This window comes from Leucoraja erinacea, chromosome 1 (genome assembly GCF_028641065.1).
Source record: "Leucoraja erinacea ecotype New England chromosome 1, Leri_hhj_1, whole genome shotgun sequence".
Classification (NCBI taxonomy): Eukaryota; Metazoa; Chordata; class Chondrichthyes; order Rajiformes; family Rajidae; genus Leucoraja; species Leucoraja erinaceus.
The window spans coordinates 67,844,412-67,864,140 of record NC_073377.1 but is presented as its reverse complement, the minus strand read 5'-3'; the positions used below and the strand labels follow the sequence as shown (position 1 = coordinate 67,864,140).

General features: G+C 42.4%; 1 protein-coding gene across 1 annotated transcript in view; it reads left to right on the top strand.

The window, feature by feature from the left end:
• The first annotated feature begins 6,971 nt into the window (after positions 1-6,971).
• Positions 6,972-19,729, top strand: part of LOC129697942 (phospholipid-transporting ATPase VD-like) — a 137,341-nt gene continuing 124,583 nt past the window's right edge. The window contains exon 1 of the mRNA XM_055636679.1: positions 6,972-7,326. The gene's annotated coding sequence lies outside the window, so the exon portion shown is untranslated. The remainder of the gene's footprint in view (positions 7,327-19,729) is intronic.

The following is a 19,729-nucleotide window of genomic DNA, read 5'->3' as shown; positions in this document are numbered from 1 at the left end:
AAGGGAATATAAGAAAGCAATATTGGTTTCTATATCTATGGCGTATCTCATGCTCACTGGTTGATATCATCACAGAAGGTTAGAATACCTAGGTTTCAATGTCTGCCATTTGGAAAAATTCTTATTGCTAACGGAATCAAGGAATATGGGGAGAAAGCAGGAACTGGGCACTGATTTTGGATGATCAGTGCTGGCTCGAAGGGCCGAATGGCCTACTCCTGCACCTATTTTCTATGTTTCTATGTTAATCTACAGCCATTTGAAATGTCAGTTTTCATCTGTCATACACAAATCCAAAGTTATGAGAAATTGTGAGTGATATCAACTCAAAAATGTAAAAAGGTGTTGTAATTTTAAAGAGTTTTAGCTCATACTACTGAGCAACACATTGTGTGGTTTCAGAGACAAATAAGGCATTTAACGCTGGTTAGGCACAAGAAGCCATACTGTTTGGAATTGTGACATCCACAGGGATGTCATCCAGGAACGACAATGTTTGTGGCGAAGAATGTTAGAGGCTTCAAATTCTAGGGCATTAACATCTTTGATGACCTGTCCTCAGCCCAGCACATAGATGGCGCACGTGTTTCTAATTCCTTAGAAGTCTAAGGAAGTTTGGCATGTCATTAAATATGGCAACAAACTTCCATAGATGCACTGTTGAAGGTATTGTGACTGGTTGCATCATAGCCTGTTACGGCCATTCGCAGGAATGCAAGTGGCTGCAGAGAGTAGTGGACTAAGCCCGGTCCTTCATGGCTTAGCCTTTCTCACCATCAAAAGCATTTACATGAGGCACAGCCTCAAAATCTATCGCATCTATCATCAAGGATCCCTACCATCTGGCCCATGTCCTCTTCTCACTGCGTGCATCAGGCAGGAGATACAGAAGCCTGAAGTCCCATAACATCACATTGTGGAACAGCCACCTTCCTTTAACTATCAGGTTCTTGAACCAACTACACAATGCCTCTCCTACCTCGACAATGGACTTCCTTTTGCACTATCATGGATTTCTTTATCTTTCCAATTATGTTTTTGCACGTATGTCTTGTTATTTGTACAGACTTCTTTCTTTTAGAAAGTCTTGTACAATTTATGTATAATTTGTTTTTGTATGTCTGAGTATATGTGACTTTCCTCTGTACCTATATCTCACCGACATTTGACAATAAACTCAACAAACTTGAATCTTGGTATTGCACATTTTCTTTTCATATTGCAACCTTAGATGAAGATTTCCAAGTAACAGCAATTAAATTGCTTTGCTTACTCCATAAGATGTAGTTCTAAAGTAGGGACGTAAACAATCTTTGAGATGGTTGCCTAACCTAGACAAATTTGTTTCATTTTTTAATCAGCTTGGGGGAGTTTTTCGATGGGGGAGTTTTTCGATCGGTAGAAAATGTGTTGATGAGGACAGTGCCTAATATGGTCTATATGCACTTGAGACATATGTGCAGGTAGGAACTGCAGATGCAGATTTACACCGAAGATAGACACAAAATGCTGGAGGAACTCAGCGGGAGAGGCAGCATCTCTGGATAGAAGGATGGGTGATTTTTTGGGTCGAGACCCTTCTTCAGACTGAGGGTCTGATCTTGAGACAGATCTTTGACAAGGTTCCAAATGGGGATCAGTCCAAAAGCGTTGAAGCTCATGGGATCCAAGGCAAATTTCCAAATTTATCCAAAATAGACTTAGTGAAAGAAGGCAAAAGTTGATGGTGGAGAATTGCTTTTGTGATTGGAAGCCAATGACCAATGATGTACCCCAGGGATTGGGTGTGACTCTATTTGTCATACACTATTTGGCATAAAAATTGGTGATGTTGAGAGTAAAGATGATAATCTTAAATTTGTTTACAGAAATAAATTGATCAGTTTGTAAAATAGAGCAAGGGCAGTTGGAATTTAATCCTGATAAGTTTGAAATGAGGCACTGTTGGAGGAGTTAAAAGGATAGGTTCTATACAATGAATGGTGAAGCCTGAGTTAGTAATTAGGGACCTTGGTGTACAAGTCAGGATCACTGAAGGTGGCAACATATGTGTATAAGGTAGTAAAGAAGATTATGGGATATTAGTATTGATTAACTGGAGAATAGAATATAAGAACAGGGAGATTATGGTATGGTACTGTAAAATGTTGGATAGCGCAAGGCCGAAGCATTGTAAACACTACACTATAGAAAGGGTACGATTGCATTGGCTGATTAATTAGAGAAAATAGTATACATATGTATAATTTGACACCAGTGTAGAACATTACCACCTGCTATGCAAAGAATCAGTTTGGCGAACATTTGCTGCACTCCCTCCATAGTAAGACCATCTTTCGTAATAATATGAGCACTAAACTGCACATGATCCTCAAAGTGTAATCTCATCGTTGTACTGTAGAATGAAGTAAGAATTCTAGCTATGAAGGCCAATACAATTTGTATTCTTATTCATCTGCTTCATTTTATTGCTTACTTTCATCAACTGATGTGCTTATTGTACATTCCCCTTTTGTAATCTGCTGTAGAAAGGTTAAAACTTGCCTTTCAGCTAAAATTGAGCTGTATGCTAACCATCCCCATATCAGGCAAGCAGACTTTCTTGGGAAAACAAATGAATCACAAAGCCTTGGATCATAAGCTGCAAGAACATATAGCCATAAGATAAGATAAACTTGTTCTCCCCATTGACAATCGAGACTAGCTTGACACCTGAGTAACTCTTGTTTTCAGTTTTAGGGAGCATAGTTTGTTTTAAAATATAACTGATTGTTCCACAGCCTTATTGGTAAACTGTATTAGTGCATATTGTGAGCGAACTTGTGGGCCTTCTCAGACTGGATTCATGAATGGTTCCAGGGTCACAAAGTGCTACCAGTCACCACTTATATCTGTGGAGATCTTAAAGGGAGGCATAAGACTCAGTGCTTAATTGATCCTTCCTCAAAACCTGTTTGTGGCATTGGGAGAAAGAGTTGTAGGATAAGCCAGTAAAGCAACTGTACTCAAATATTAAATGTTTGAAGGAAGTGAGGGGGCTTCCCAAAAAGAAATAAAACCTCCCACCAGTGGGACAAATAATTGTCAGCACACAAAGATAACTGTGTTAAAAAAAAAAGGCTTGAAAGTGAAACTGGTAGATTAAAGAAGGAACTAACCGCCTTAGAAAAATGAAATGTGACATTAACTGAGGCAGCAAAGACTGTACAGGGATGGGCCGAAAAGATGAATCTAGACAGATGAATGCAGCATGTAAGTTAACCATGATTCAACAGCAAAATAAAATACAGAGAAAGGAATGATAGAAACATAGAAAATAGGTACAGGAGTAGGCCATTCGGCCCTTCAAGCCAGTACCGCCGTTCAATATGATTGTGGCTGATTATCCACAATCAGTACCCTGTTCCTGCTTTCTCCCCATAACCCTTGATTCCATTAACCCTAAGAGCTATATCTAACTTTCTCTTGAAAACTTCCAGTGAATTAGCCTCCACTGCCTTCTGTGACAGAGAATTCCATAGATTCACTACTCTCAGTGCGAAAATGTTTCTCCTCATCTCAGTCCTAAATGACCTATCCCTTATTTTTAAACAGTGACCCCTGCTTCTGTACTCATTTTTCCTGCAACTAGCCTGTCCAATCCCTTAAGAATTTTATATGTTTCCATAAGATATCCTCTCATCCTTCTAAATTCCAGTGAATATAAGCCCAGTCTATCCATTCTTTCCTCATATGACAGTCCCACCATCCTGGGGATTAACTTTGTGAACCTACACTACATTCCCTCAACAGCAAGGATGTCTTTCCTCAAATTAGAAGACCAAAACTGCATACAATACTCCAAGTGTGGTCTCACCAGGGCCCTGTACAACTGCATTAGGACCTCCTTGCTCATATACTCATATCCTCTCGCTATGAAGGGCAACATGCCATTTGTTTTCTTCACTGCCTGCTGTACTTGAATGCTTACTTTCAATGACCGATGTGCTTCTTGTTCTTGCCACCAATGTCCATAGCCTCACATGTATTCATATTATACTACATCTGCCATGTATCTACCCACTCACCCAACCTATCCAAGTTACCCTGCAGCCTCATAGCATCCTCCTCGCAGCTCACTCTGCCACCCAGCTTTGTGTCATCCACAAACTTGGAGATGCTACCTTTAATTCCTTCGTCAAAATTGTTAATATATAAAGTAAATAACTGGGGTCCCAGCACTGAGCCTGCCATTCTGAATAGGATCTGTAAATTCCTACTCTTTGCTTACTGTCTGCCAACCAGTTCTCTGTCCACGTCGATACCTGTTAATGGAATGATGGGTGATCCCAGCAAAATGAGCACTATGTTTTCTGATGACTGGGACACCTACCATCGGGAAGGAGATATCTGGGATTCTAGCTACTCAAATAAGGCATGGACGGATGGAGAGGGCGATGAATTGTCTGATGCAATGTAGCATGTATCCTGACTGGTTGTATCAAAGCCTGGTACAATAATTCCAACACGCAGGAATGTAAGAGGCTGCAGAGAGTGCTGGACAGCCTGGTCAATCAGGGAAACAGTCCTGCACCCTATTCTAAAGCATTTACATGTGGTATTATCTGAAGAACAAAGGCAAAACCAAGTGGTACAGCAAGGTATCACTCCTGGATGAGCTCAATGCTTTCAATACTTCCTTTGAAATGGAGAACATTAATGTACCTTCTCAGGCCCCAATACCCCCCCGATGACACTGGAATCTCAGTCATTGAAGCTAGTGTCAGAAGATCCTTCAAAAGGGTGAACCCTCGCACCTGGCTACATTCTTTAAACTTGCACGGATTAGTTGGCTAGAATTTTTGCAGTAACGTCAACCTCTCATCACTCAGGGCTAAGGTGCCTACCTCCTTTTAAAGGATAGCAATTATACCGGTGCCCAAGAAGAGCAAGTTGACATGCTTCAATGACAACCAACTGGTTACACTAACATCCATGGTAATGAACCACTTTGAAGTGAGAGGTTGCCTATGATGCATTTCAACTCCTGCCTTAGCAAGCTTTTGGACGCACTACAATTTGTCTACCACCACAGGTACTAACCCCCCCATTAAATGGATTTACAGAAGAGATCGCCTCAAAAAGGCAATCGATATTATCAAAGACCAAAACTACCCAAGCCACGCTCTCATTTCATTCCTACCATCAAAAATAAATTATAGGAGCCTGAAAACCGTGACCACCAAGTTCAAGAACAACTTTATTCCAGCAACCATTACAACATCACAACATTAACATAAGCAACAATGAATTTCCATGGACAGTGTCATTGCATTATTATGAATACTTGGTTATTCATTTTTTTGTACTTTAGTTTATTATATATTTAACTGTTATTATGTTTATGGGCCTCAACTGCAGCAAGTAGGAATTTCATTGTTCTGTTGCATGATTGTGTTCTTGTTTTGTGAAGTGATTAACACTTGAAGAGCAGATCACAAACCGGTTTAAAGTGTGAATGATCTATGAGTTTTAAAATGATGCACGGGGTGTGGCAACTCGTGAGTTAATTTTGATTAATAAGAAGATGAGAAAATGCATGAAGTAAGTGACTGGTGGGATGTTATTGGTTTGTTAATTCTGTATTGGGAGAATGTTAAATAATACTATTTTTCAGGAATAGAATATCCTGCCTCCCCCCTCAAGCTTTCTTCCCCCCCCCCATAAAATAAGTCTGATGAAGGCTCTCCACCCAAAACACCACCTACCCATGTTCTCCAGAGGTGCTGCCTGATGTGCTCTATTTTCTGCCTTCAGCAATTGTCAAGGAAAAAATGCAATAGAATTTCTGAAATCTTATTTTTACATCCATTAGAAATATGTGTGGAATGAAAACAATGGGTACATGTCAGTAAAAATTGCAGTCTTAAACTATTTCCTGTACACTGCATGCAGTATTAAGAATGAAGAGATGGGGCAAGGCTTTAGGGATAAGGTAGATCGATATTAAAATATTTACCATTTTAAAGTCATGGAGCTATACAGCATGGAAATAGATCTTTGCCCCACCAAGGCCAAAAGGCATGTTTCCATCCCCTTTGGGACATGAAAAGGGTGACGAAGTTGGCATTCTGAGCGGTCCAATTGCCTGCATTTGGCTCATATTCCTCTAACCTCTTCCTAACCATATACTTGTCCAAATGTATTTTTAAAGTTGTAATTTTATCTGCTTTTATAGCTTTCTATGTCAGCTCACTTTAAATATGAAAATATTTTAAATAAGAAGTCTAAAAAATTATAATTTCCTGCATTCTGCAGACATTTGTCATTTTCATTAACCATTAATATCTGAAGAAGGATCACAACATCACCCATTCCTCTTCTCCAGAGATGCTGCCAGAGTTACTCCAGCATTTTCTTGTCTATATCTTCGGTGTAAATTAGTATCTGCAGTTTCTTCCTTACCATGAATAAGGGTTCATTAGATTTTTATTTAAAATTAAGGAATTAGGTTGCACTAAACTCTGATCGACACAAAAAGCTGTTGTAACTCAGCGGGACAGGCAGCATCTGGAGAGAAGGAATGGGTGATGTTTCGGGTCGAGACCAACCAGTTGTCCTACAACTTTAGGCTGTGCACCCTTTTCATGCTACACGCAAGAAGAAGAGTCGAGATCAGTAGTGGACTGGGTCTAAAAATATTGGTTGCCAGGAGACAAAGGGGGCCCACTTGATATAGGGGGCCCACTTCATCAGGGGCCCACTTGCCATCGAGCAAGCTGACACCCTGGCCAGTCCGCCACTGGTCGAGACCCTTCTGCATTAAACCTCTTTGTGATATTTTTCAAGTTATGGCTGTTTCTAATTGAAATGTGACTGCTGTTTGTTAATCAGTCAGGAACTGAAACGAAAGCGGTTCTATCTAGTCTGTAACCTCCTTATCCCCTTGAGGAATATTGCAGCGGGATTGAGGCAGTCACTCTGCTCTATAGTCTTTGGCATTCACTGGTCATGTGATCGGATATTCCGTGCGCGATTGAGGCGCCTGGTAGATGGTCCGCCCGCGGCTGCGGGGATTGATTGAGCTGGCCTGGGTGCAACTTGCATGCAGGAGTGAGTGTGAGAGTGAGTGAGTGAGTGTGTCTGCAGTGAGTGTGTGTGAGTGTGTCTGCCTGCCTGTCTGCCTGCAGAGAGTGGATGTCGAGGGGAGGGGGGTTCCTGCTCAGGCAACAGACACGCTGGATAACCCAACAACTGAAATGTTTTGGTGCCTGATTAACAAAGAGAAGGACTACTGCTGTAACAACCTCACCCTCACGGTGCTGCTGTAATGGACACAGGCAGCTGGTGAGTCTGGGTCTCTTTCTTTGTTAATTCTGCTTTGGCAATAGTAAAGAAAAGTGTGAGAGGACAAATCCTGTCTGTCCTTGTGGGCAAATCAGTGCTCATTTCGTTTGATGTCATTCCTTCCCAGTTGGTCGCCGTTTTAAAGTACATCATTCTAACGAGCACACAATTTAAGGGCAAAAGGAACAGTCTTTAAACCAAAATTCATATTTTTAGTGGGTGGGGGGAGATTAAAATGTACAGGAAATGAAAGAGCACTGGAATGGGCCTTAGGTCGTGTATCCTTTGTACAGTTATAATTACAAATGTATTACATTCAGTTATTCTCTCACCTCCCGTCCGAGTAGCGGTATTTGCCACTTCTTCCCCCTGACTTGAGTAAATAGGGAAACAGAAACCATTACGAAATTCTGTGGGGCATTTTGTTGGTTATCTGTTTCTCGATGTTGAGCATGTGATTTTTTTTTTTTTTTTGTGTTTGGGATTTTCCAGGGTAATTTTCCAAAAGATTGTTTTCATTTTTTAAATCAGAAACTAATGACTGCGACTCCACTCATTCTTTAAAATAATTCTTGTGTGTATTCCAGTAACTATTTTCCCCAGAATAGATCGATTTTTTTCTTTTCCACAATGAGTATAATTTCAGTAAGATGACATTATGGATCACAGGATGACTGAAATTTCCTTTCATACTTTACCATTTCCAGTACTTTCCCAGCTATTATTCTAAGTATTTATTCCAAGATGTCAGTGATTGTTGGTGGGTTGACAGTACAGCTAGCTCATCCTGGTCCTGAAATATCAGTATACCAAATCAAAACATCAATAGCAAAACCCAGAAAGGATAAAACAGGAATGTGGTTATTCATAGATCATCAAGTCGTGATAAAGAGTACTACAAGGAGGTATTCTGATCTTTCTCCCCCACACTGGTGATTCAACCAGGTCATTATGTTGGAACAAACTGAAATGAAGAGAGTACATGATAATGCATTTAATTATTCCTATTCTTGGCCAGTGAGCACTTACTTGTCAGTGTCAAAATGTGTAATTTTTCAAGAATTAAGAGTTTAATTGCCATGTGTACCACAACGGAGTAAAGAAATTCTTACTCTGAGGAGCGCCTCCTGCAGATCCCTTAGATGGGGTGGTCAGTGCTTTTGATGGACTGGTCAGTGTCCACCATGTTTTGTAATCTTTCTTTCCTGGGCATTTGAATTGCTGAAAGACTGAATTCTCTCTACTGTACACCTGGAGAAGTTTTTTCGATATTAGCACTTTTTCTTTGAACAAAATGCAGAAGACATGCTGTAATATTAGATTTTTAATGTATTTCTCAACTATAAACTTATAATGGTTTTTATTTGTTGTTATTATGAGTATGGTGGATCTGTGTTGATGAATCAGATTGACCAAGATTTGGATAAACGAGGAACTGCAGGTGTTTGGTTTACAAAAAAAGACACAAAGTGTTGGAGCAATTCAGTGGGTAAGGCAGCATCACTGGATAACTTGGATAGGTGCCAGTATAAAAGAGGGTCCTTGCCCAAAATGTCACCTATCCATAGACACAAAAAGCTGGAGTAACTCAGCGGGTCAGACAGCATTTCTCAAGAAATGAAATAGGTTATGTTTTGAGTCGAGACCCTTCTTTAGACAGAAGAATGGTCTCGACTTGACCTAACCTATTTATTTTTCTTCAGAGATGCTGTCTGATCTGCTGAGTTACTGCAGCTTTTTGTGTCTCTATCTTCGGTTTAAACTAGCATTTGCAGTTCCTTCATACACATGCCACCTATCCATGTTCTCCAGACATTTTGCCAGAACCGCTGAATTACTCCAGCACTTTGTGTATCTTTTTGAATAAGATTTGGGTTTACCTCTCTCCTCACATTCTGGGCAATAAGCTTAACTGTACTTCTGTCACTTATACATTTAAATTATGGAACACATTTCTTGCCCAGTTTCACAAAGTATGATTTGCTCGTGTTCAGCTGTCTATGTTCTTTCTGCCTTTCACTAGTTTGGTGATCTTTCTATTCTTGCTCTTCTGAACTTGCCTCCTCAGCACCAATTCATTCAATTCTAAGTTTTTTAACTTCTAGCTTTGTTGCCCATCCTCCCTCTCTCCACCCTTTCACAATATGCATCCTTCAGCATTTTATGCATTTCCTATCATGTGCTTTCATCTTGAGCTTTCTGTGTCCTTTCACTTCCCTTATCTCGTCACTAGCAGCAGCAGCAGCAGTGTAGCTGCTGTGGGCTCAGGCTGGGGTGCTATCTCTGAACCTCTCTATTCATCTCCAACTTTAAAAAGACTGCATTCAACACCCAGCATTTTGACCAAGGTCTTAGTTTCAACTAAACCCTACTGATTTAGTAGGTAGACAAAAATGCTGGAGAAACTCAGAGGGTGAGGCAACATCTAAGGAGCGAAGGAATAGGTGAAGTTTATTTAGTGTTCTTTTCAGTGTATTCTCCATAAAATATTTTAGTATGTTTTCCACATTTAATGCAACAAGGGCTGCTGACGAAGTTGACCTTGACCAGGATGTTGGTGTATCACTACAATACTTTCAGTGCCCCAAGGTTACGGAGGAGAAGATAAAGCCATTGATCCCTCTTATCTAAATTAAAGGGCCTGATGGAGATTGCCTGGAGGTGTATTTTGATGACATTAAATGGACTGTCATCAGGGCCAGCATTATCTGCCGAGCTCAGATTCAACAATAATCACATAGAAGTTGCCATAGACTTCTGGCCTCACGTAATGCACAAAAATCTTTTGATTCCTGCCTTAATTATGCTAAAATAAACTACAAAGTGCTGGAATAACTCAGTGGGTCGGGCAGTATCTTTGCAGAACATGTTTCGGGTTAGGACCTATCTTCATCCCAAAATGTCACAGATCCATGTTCTCCAGCGATGCTGCCTGACCCACTGAGTTATTCCAGCACTTTCTGTCTTTTTTTGTAAACTAACATCTCCAGTTCCTTGTGTCTTAACTCAGCCTCCATATAACCATATAACAATTACAGCACGGAAACAGGCCATCTCGACCCTTCTAGTCCGTGCCGAACACGTATTCTCCCCTAGTCCCATATACCTGCGCTCAGACCATAACCCTCCATTCCTTTCTCGTCCATATAACGATCCAACTTATTTTTAAATGATAAAAACGAACCTGCCTCCACCACCTTCACTGGAAGCTCATTCCACACAGCCATTAACCATTAAAATAGAGCATTTCAAGACTCAGCACCCACTGGGTGAAGGAATTGATTCTTGTCACAGTCCTGAAGCCTGATCAATTATTTTGACACTGGCTCCTGGTTCTTGACATTCTACTTGACACTGGCTCCTGGTTCTAGACATCCTACATCCTCATTGTCACTTATACATAATAAAAATGTAGTACAATGTACAATTCAAAAAGATCGCTTCTTGTTATTTTAACTTTGAGAGTATAGCTAAGCCAGTCTGCTCACTCTCTCAGAATACAATCCCGGGATATCAGTCTATTGAACCATTGCTGCACACCTATTGCAAATAGATCCTTCCTTGGGAAAAGATATCAGACTACACTTAGGGTGCAACGGTGTGCAGTGGTATATTTGCTGCCTTACAACGATTGCAGCGCCAGAGACCCGGGTTCGATCCCGAGTACGGGTGCTGTCTGTACGGAGTTTGTACATTCTCCCCGTGACCACATGGGTTTTCTCCAGATCTTCGGTTTCCTCCTACACTCCCACGACGTACAGGTCTGTAGGTTAATTGGCTTGGGTTTGTATACTTCTTATCAGTGGAAATTGTCCCTAGTGTGTGTAGGCTTGTGTTAATGTGCGGGGATCGCTGGTTATTGTGGGCCAAAGGGCCTGTTTCCGCTTTGTATCTCTAAACTAAACTGCACTCGGTAGGTTTTACCAGGGTCTTGCATAATTGCAGGGATTACCCTGATTTCCTTGCAGCATAGCTCAATACAGCGTGACATTCAACCCCATCCTAGACATAGAAATAAATTGATGTTTCTGCAGGTAAAATTAAGTCCAGACAAGGTAACCGTTTTGCCAAGCAGCTGCTCTCCGTCAATCATGGCCATCTGGTGTTCCTAGATGCAAACCATTTCATTTCCTCTTCCCATTCTCATGCCAGCCTGTCTGTCTCTACCAGCGTAAGGCGAATTGCAAACTAGGGGGACAGAACTTCCTATTCTGCCTGGGTAGTCAAACCCAAAGTCATCACATTCTTCAGTTTCGGGTCCATGTCTCATTCCTTCTGTAATATCTAGGCATTCTCACTCACCCCATTCATTCCCATAGTCTACCCTCTCCATCTGTCCATCACCCACACACTCCTCCCACTGGGTCCACTCCCCCTACTGTTCCCGTCTGCCAACCCTACCTCCCTTATTTGGTTTTGTGCTTCACCTTCCTTACCATCTATTGTATCCCAGGCCCCTATCGCTCTGTAGCCTAAGTCTACCCTGCACGCTATCTAAGACTGCTAATTTCTGTGTCATCCATGAACTCCTCTACGTTAGATAACTAAATCGGTACACAGTTCCAAGAGGTTGAGACAATGCTGAAGAGGCACTCACCGGTTTATCTTCATACTATGAGGAAAACCAGCTGCGTGCCAACCCATCGAAGACACAGGTCTGTGCATTCCACCTGAGGAATCAAGAGGCTAACCATCAACTACACGTCACATGGTCTGGACTCCCACTAACACATTGCCCAACCCCAGCCTACCATTGAGTCACATTCGACCGCTGCTTAACATTCAAGCCACATGTGGAAAAAACTAAAGCAAAGGTGGGCACCTGCAACAACATATTGAACAAACTCACCACCACCAAATGGGGTGCCTATCCAACAACAGTACGTACTACAGCCTTAGCACTCTGCTTCTCTGCTGCAGAATATGCCTGTCCTGCTTGGGAGAGATCTACACATGCAAAGAAGATCGACTCATCCTTGAATGCCAGCTGCCGTAGCATCACTGGTTGCCTCCGATCTACGGACATAAACAACGTCTACCTACTGCCTGGGTTTGGGCAACTCCCCCAGACATCAGGAGAACTGTTGCAAGTAGGACAGAGTGTCTGAAACAACTGACAGACGACAGACAGACACCCATTACACAACCATGTGCCCCCTCCTCGGCGGTTAAAATCCCGTAAGTGCTTCCTAACAAGCATCACCCCATTGGAAACAACACCAACTGAAGCTCGCCTCCAGATGTGGACGAACAGACTAGCCACTGTCCCTATTTCCACCAAGATGGGCACACCAGCAGCAGAGCGCTTACCACCAGGGGCTGATGAACACTGGCTGAACTGGAGATGTCTCAACCCACTGCGAACCGGGGTCAGGCGGTCAAGGGTGACAATGCACAAATGGGGCTACATCAAGGGTACAACAATCTGTGACTGGCACACAGACCCAGACAATGCAACACCTACTGCAATGCCCATTTTTGGATAATCCATGTACTACAGCAGACCTTGCACTTAACACTCCAATAGCGCAACGATGTGTACAGCAGGAACGAGCCACTATATAGCATAAGGACACGAAAGAAGAAGAACCAAATCATTCATGAAATGACAAACAACAAAGATACTAGCAATGATCCCTGAGGAACATCATTAGTAACAGGCATCTATCTATTCACTGAAACAACCGTCTAACATTATCCTCTGACTCCTATTACCAAACCAATTCTCAATCCAGTTTGCCAAATTGCCCTGGATTCCATGGGCCCTAACCTTTTGGACCATTCATATGGGCTTAATGAAGTCCATGTAAAGCATATGCACTGTGGCAGCACTTGGTGCATCATCGATGCACTTGGTTACCTCCTCGAAAAATTCAGTTGAATTGGTTTGATACAACCTGTGTTATAAAGCTGCAGATAGAGTGCTTGGATTTCTCCGTTATTGACAAGCTTTGTATTCCTCGGTTGAAATGAAGAATACTATAGATGCTGCCTCACCCGCTGAGTTTCTCCAGCATTTTTGTCTACCTATGATTTTTACAGCATATGCAGTTCTTTCTTAAATACTACAGATGAAGTAGTAGTAGGCCCCCTTCGGTCATGACTGACCATGGGTGATGCATCCTAGTTTGCAGGCGATGTGTGGTTGGATGCAAGCCTGGGCGTTGTCATATGGAGGACAGGCTCCATATGTTGGCCATGCAGCACGTCCCCCCTCTCCATGTCGCCGATCGATCCAAAGGAACAGCAGGGCCGTTACAGTTTGGTACCAGGGCTGTCGCAGGCGCTGCCAGAGCGAGGTTGTAGCCAAACGAAGAACTGCCTTAGGAGTTGACTCCTAAGGTGCTCCGACTCTGGATTTTCTTGTGGTTTACTGCAGGAGCCTTTTCCATGACTGGATATGGCCACAAGGCAGTGGAGGTTTTAAATCAGAGTTTTCCCTCTCCTAGATGGACTGCCTTCCCAGGCTGACGAGCTCCATGTGCCCGAGACTCATGGGGGTGGGAGCGTCTACCTTCCCGTGCAGGCCTATAGCACCTGCCCAATGCCCACACAAGTCTGAGAAAAAAAAACCCCAGAAATTATTCAAAATACTTAACAGTTCAGGCAACATCTGTGGAGTGTGAATCATTTGATGCCATTTCACCATTGCTCTGATGAAGGGTCAATGACCTGTAATGTTAACTTGATTTCACTCTGACTGACAGGTTAAAGTATTTTCAGCAGTTCTGTTTTTTTTTAATTGTGTTTCTTGCTGTTCATTTTGCCAATTTTGCCTTATTCTGTGGACTGATAGTTTAGACTGAGATATTCTCCGTTTGTTGGTAAGCTGCATGTACAGACAGGTAGTACCTTGCTCCATATATTACTCCACATTCTGCGTTTGCAAGGTATGTAGGTTGTGGTTAAACGTCAGCAGGAGGAATTTCCCTCTGAGCAGCAAACTACCCACGTTTGCCAGTCACTTGACCTTGAAATCGTGTGGACCCTGATGCAGTCTTCCAATGAGAGGCAGGTGAAAGGTTTTCCAAGCATAAGTGTCTGATTCAACTCCAAGAATTATCTTGACCTGTCTCCTGACTCGCTGGCTGCTGTCCAAGTTGTTTGTGAATGTTTTTCATGTTCATGTTCCCAAACATTCCAAAGCAATATGGAAAAAATAAAGCTATTAAAAATGCAATTAAAATTTTAGGCCATGAAAATGTTCAGACACATTTAAAATAGTTTAAATATATTTGCGTTTACAAAATGTAATCCAAATAAAAAAGAAAATATCTGCACAAAATATTTATTCGCAGTAATTTCTGGTCTTCTTAGATTAGATTAGATTAGATTAGATAGCCTTTATTGTCATTCAGACCGAAGTCTGAACAAAATTGCAGCAGTCATACATATAATACAATAAAAACAACAATAAACACATATTAACATCCACCGCAGTGAGTCCACCCAGCATCTCCTCACTGTGATGGAGGCAAAAGTCTGAGGTCTGCAGTCTCTTCCCTCCTCTTCTCCCTCTGCGCTGAGGCTGATACCCCCCGGGCGATGTTATAAATCAGTCCCGCGGCTCAAACACCGCGGCCCGGGGTGGTTGAAGCTGCCGCCCACCAGTCCTGCAGACGCAGCCGCTGGCCCGCGGCCGAACCCCGGACTCAGGCCACCACCGCCAGAACACCATCCCAGCCACCCTCACGTGAGTACCGTACCGTCTTCAGCCTCGGGCTGGGCCGCCCCGACATGGGCGTCGAACCGCCCCCGGGCTGGGCCGCCCCGGCATGGGCGCAGAACCGCCCCCGGGCCGGGGCCGCCCTGACATGGGCGTCGCTTCTTCCCCGGACCGGGCCGCCCCGACTTGAGCGTCGCTTCTCCCTCTAGCCGGGCCGCCCCGACTTGGGCGTCGCTTCTCCCTCGGGCCGGGCCGCCCTGACTTGGGCGTCGCTTCTTCCCTGGGCCGGGCCGCCCCGACATGGGCCCCGAACCTCCCTCGGGCTGCGAGCGCCGCACCTCCCCGAGCTCGGCCGCTCCGACGGGAGCCTCGTTCCACCCTCGGACTGGCCGCCCTCACGGGAGCGTCCCAACCTCTCATGGGCCAGCCCTGAGCCGGACCGCCCTCACGGGAGCAAGCTCAGGGCGAGTCCTGACGGGCTCTGCCTCCGGAGCTTCGAGGTCGTCAGCTCCATTAGGCCTCGGCGCAGACGGAGGCTGAGAAAAAGAAAATGACTGCAGTCTCTGGGTAACTGGTGCTTATTCCAATTCCACTTAGCTTATTCCACTAAACTAGTGTCAGTTTAAACTGGTGCAGTTCCGTGGGCATATTTACCAGCGTGAATGCTGATAAATCAGAGAGGAGCTCCTCCAGGCTCCATTAACTGATGAAAGGCATAATTTACCATGATAGAAACACTGCAAGATCAGGTGAGTTTACCCTCTGAGGCCACACCAAAACTGCATGGGGTAAAAATGTATTCCTATAATAAATAGTTACATCGGTACTGTTAAATGATCTCTTCCTTGGATAAGAATTAGTAGAACACATTTCCTGCTCTGTTCTAGTCTGATGCTGTTTAATATAGAATGAGTTGACAATACTACTTTTAACCAACCTTATTGTTTATAGCAAGCCAGAAACCAGTTCAGACCAGATGGTTTTTTTTAGAGAAGCTTGTCTCGAGAAGCAGGAAGCCAACTGTTTCTATGTGGACATGTTCCTTATATTTAATCGGATTGTATTGGTAGAGGCAACAGTTTTAATAGTTTGGGGAATCTTTTCTGTGTCGTATTTGAGACTTTCTGAGTCATTTGTGGCATGCGTGTAACTCAAACAGTGTCTCCAATATAAATTGCTGGTTTTCTTAGCTGCTGCGTTACAAATTGTATGTGCAGTCTGTTCTCCAAATAGATAATCCTAGTATGGTGGATGTTATGTTTTATTTTGTAGATTTATTTAAAAAAAATACAATTACAAGAATGAACATCTGAAAGATGCTGACCATATAACCACTGATATTGGAGTAATGTGTTAAGTATATTTGGATAAATGATTATCATGCATCTGATAATGGGCAGTACATTTCCAGTTGTTTGGAAGCTTTACCATACCTGCATTTCATGGCAATAATTCAGCAGAATTAATTTATGAAGTCTTTGATATCGAAAAAAATATATATTTTTTAAATTTTCCACTTGGTGGTCAGAATATTTTGCTCTACTGTAATTGCATTTTGACTTTAGTCCAACTGAACAAATTGTGCTGTGAGCAATTGTCATTGTAGCTTAGGATCTATATCTTATTTGCAATTATGCAACATTTGCCTCACTGGGAATGAAAGGCTACACGCGAATCCCAAGCTTGCATGAGATTGTTTGATGAACTTTTTGCAAAAGCGACTGACTACCAATTGTATCAAAAGAACGATTGGGGAGGAATCCACTGATGGCTTAGTAAAGCTAGGATGTTATTAATCAAAAAAGACCAGAAAGGCCCTATTGCCAGAACTAATCTTTCCAGGAGTGCCAGTACAATAAAAACTCGTGTTTGCCATTGAAATGTTTTTTTTAATGGCAAATTTACATCATCTGTGGATAAATTGGCTGTGGATAAAATTTCCTATATAATAGTTATGAGTTTGCTTCAAAGTTGTTCTCCAGAAGTACCTGTATCTGAATCTGTGTGGAAAAAAATCATGGAAATATATTTAATAGTTTAAGAAAGAACTGCAGATGCTGGAAAAATCGAAGGTAGACAAAAAATGCTGGAGAAACTCAGTGGGTGAGGTCAGAGTGGGAATGGGAGGGTGGGTTGAAGTGCTGTGCAGCTGATCCTATTATGGATTTCTTGCCATTGTGCCCACCTTGCCCTTTCTCTTGAAGGACCAGATTATGTGAGATTAAATGGCTCTTCATGTGTAATAAACCTGAGAAGTAATTGCTACAAAAAATAATGTATTAATTTACTGAGGTTTCTCTTTACCAAAGCTTGTGTGCAGTTTTGAAATTGCATGCTTGGTATAGACCTATCACAGTTTATGGGTAGTAGGTGCATTTTTTTTTGACTTTCTATTTTTATTATTCAGCGGTTTGTAGTCTTGCTTCAGGACAAGTCTCTGAAATAAAATGGTAGTTCAATTGTATGAAGTTCTACAGCCCATTAATATGATAGTGGTAGAATGCACCTGTCGCCAAAGGCTGGAACATACCCCTGTGAAGAACAATTCAAGATCAATCATGAAGCTTTAGCCAGTCGCTATTTCATCTTGCTGAGCCCCTGCCATTTAAAAAGCTTTCAGCCAAGTATGAAAAAGATGAACATGAATTATTTTCATCCGTTCATCCCTCACACTGTTGACTTCTTGCTTTGTTATACTTTTATTGTTGCTAACTCTTCTCTGGCACGGTTTCTATGTGATCTCCGAGTCATGTGCGAACCTTGATGATGAGTCTCCACAAGTTCTTCTCCCACAGGGCCTTGACAGACAAAGGTGGGATAATCCTGGAATGATGCCCCCACGTCTATGCTTTATTGAAGTAACAATATGCAATCTTTCCCCAAATTGGGGTGCTCTTAACACTTCTGAGTCGCGTTAACTCTACAGAAGTTTCAAATTAAATCGAGAAGGTTGATGTGTGTGTGACACTTTGAAAATCTTAAACCACATGACATTGTGTCTAAAGGTTGAGTGTTGACAGATAAGATTTTTGAAGTATAAATGGGCTGAATTGGCAATAATTGAGTGTGAAATTAGGGTTTCAAAGGTCTTTTATTGTCATGTACCAATTAAGGTACAGTGATATGCGAATTACCATAGCCATATGAAAAAAAGGCAACAAGGCACACAACTGACAACATAAACATCCACCACAGTGGATTCCCCACATTCCTCACTGTGATGGAAGGCAAAAAAAGTCCAGTCGTCTTCCTCTTTATTTTCCCGCGGTCGGGGCAGTCGAACCATCTGCAGTCGGGGCGATTGAAGCTCCTGCAGCCGGTGGTCAAAGCTCCTGCGGCTTGGAGTTCCTGAAGTCGGTCTCTAACAAGAGAACACGAGCTCCGCGATGTTAAAGTCCGCAGGCACCCATGGTTGGATCTCAGAGGTCGATCTCTGGCAAGGAATCGGCAGCTCCGTGAAGGTAAGTCCACAGGCACCCGCGACTGGAGCTCTCAAAGTCAGTCTCCAGCAAAGGCCACCAACTCCTCGATGTTAGGCCTCGGTGCGGATAGAAATACAATACCGCAAAAAATCGCATCTCCGTTGAGGTAAGAGGTAAAAACGTTTCCCCCAACTCCCCCACCCCCACATAAAACAAGCTAAAGAACACTAAAAACATACATTTAGCACATACTATTAAAACACAAAGAAGGAAGGGACAGACAGACAGACTGTTGGCGAGGCAGCCATTGCTGGTGCCACCTGGTGGACAATGTGCGAGGTAAAATACTGTTTATTATAGTGGTATACCTCTGATAAATTCAGTCAGAACAGAAGCTGAAATACTTCCATGGAGTGAATAAAGTTCCTGTAACTGGCACCTCAGGATATACTTCTTCACCAGTAACCCTGATATCGTGTCTGAGCTTTTGTTATTGCCAGATGGCTGAAGATTTAATTCTGTTTTGAAACTCCAATAAAACCTGGCAGAATGCTAACAATACTTACACAGGCTGTGACTTTCAACAGCTGGGCATCTGAGCACAAGCTACTTTTTTGTTCCATTGCTAGGTTCCATATCTAGGATATATTGAAAAAGTAAAACCACATTTGGAGCATTTAATTTGACCAGGTTTTCGTGCATCAATTGTAATTTAGGCTAGGATTTCAGAAGTTTATTAAATGCCTTTTAATGTCTTCAAATGTTTATCTAAAGAAGTTAATAAATGTACATTTAAGTCGTTTAAGATTTCCTAGCGGCATGCATTTTATAGCCTTTTGCTGTTTGTTTGTAGTCAAAAATAACATTCAGCATTTTGTTCAGTGATAATCCATTTCTGCTCCTGTTAACATAGAAACATAGAAACATAGAAATTAGGTGCAGGAGTAGGCCATTCGGCCCTTCGAGCCTGCACCGCCATTTAATATGATCATGGCTGATCATCCAACTCAGTATCCCGTACCTGCCTTTTCTCCATACCCTCTGATCCCCTTGGCCATAAGGGCCACATCTAACTCCCTCTTAAATATAGCCAATGAACTGGCCTCAACTACCCGCTGTGGCAGAGAGTTCCAGAGATTCACCACTCTCTGTGTTAAGTCAGACTATCCTTTGAATCGGTTGTGTGTGATTAGAAAGATAGGTGCCTTTGAATTAAAACTGCTGACAGGAAGCACAGTTATTAACCAAGAGCAACTTTTGTAAACCAATAGGAACATTTCATCCTGTAGTACTGTGAATTATAATGTCCTTCATA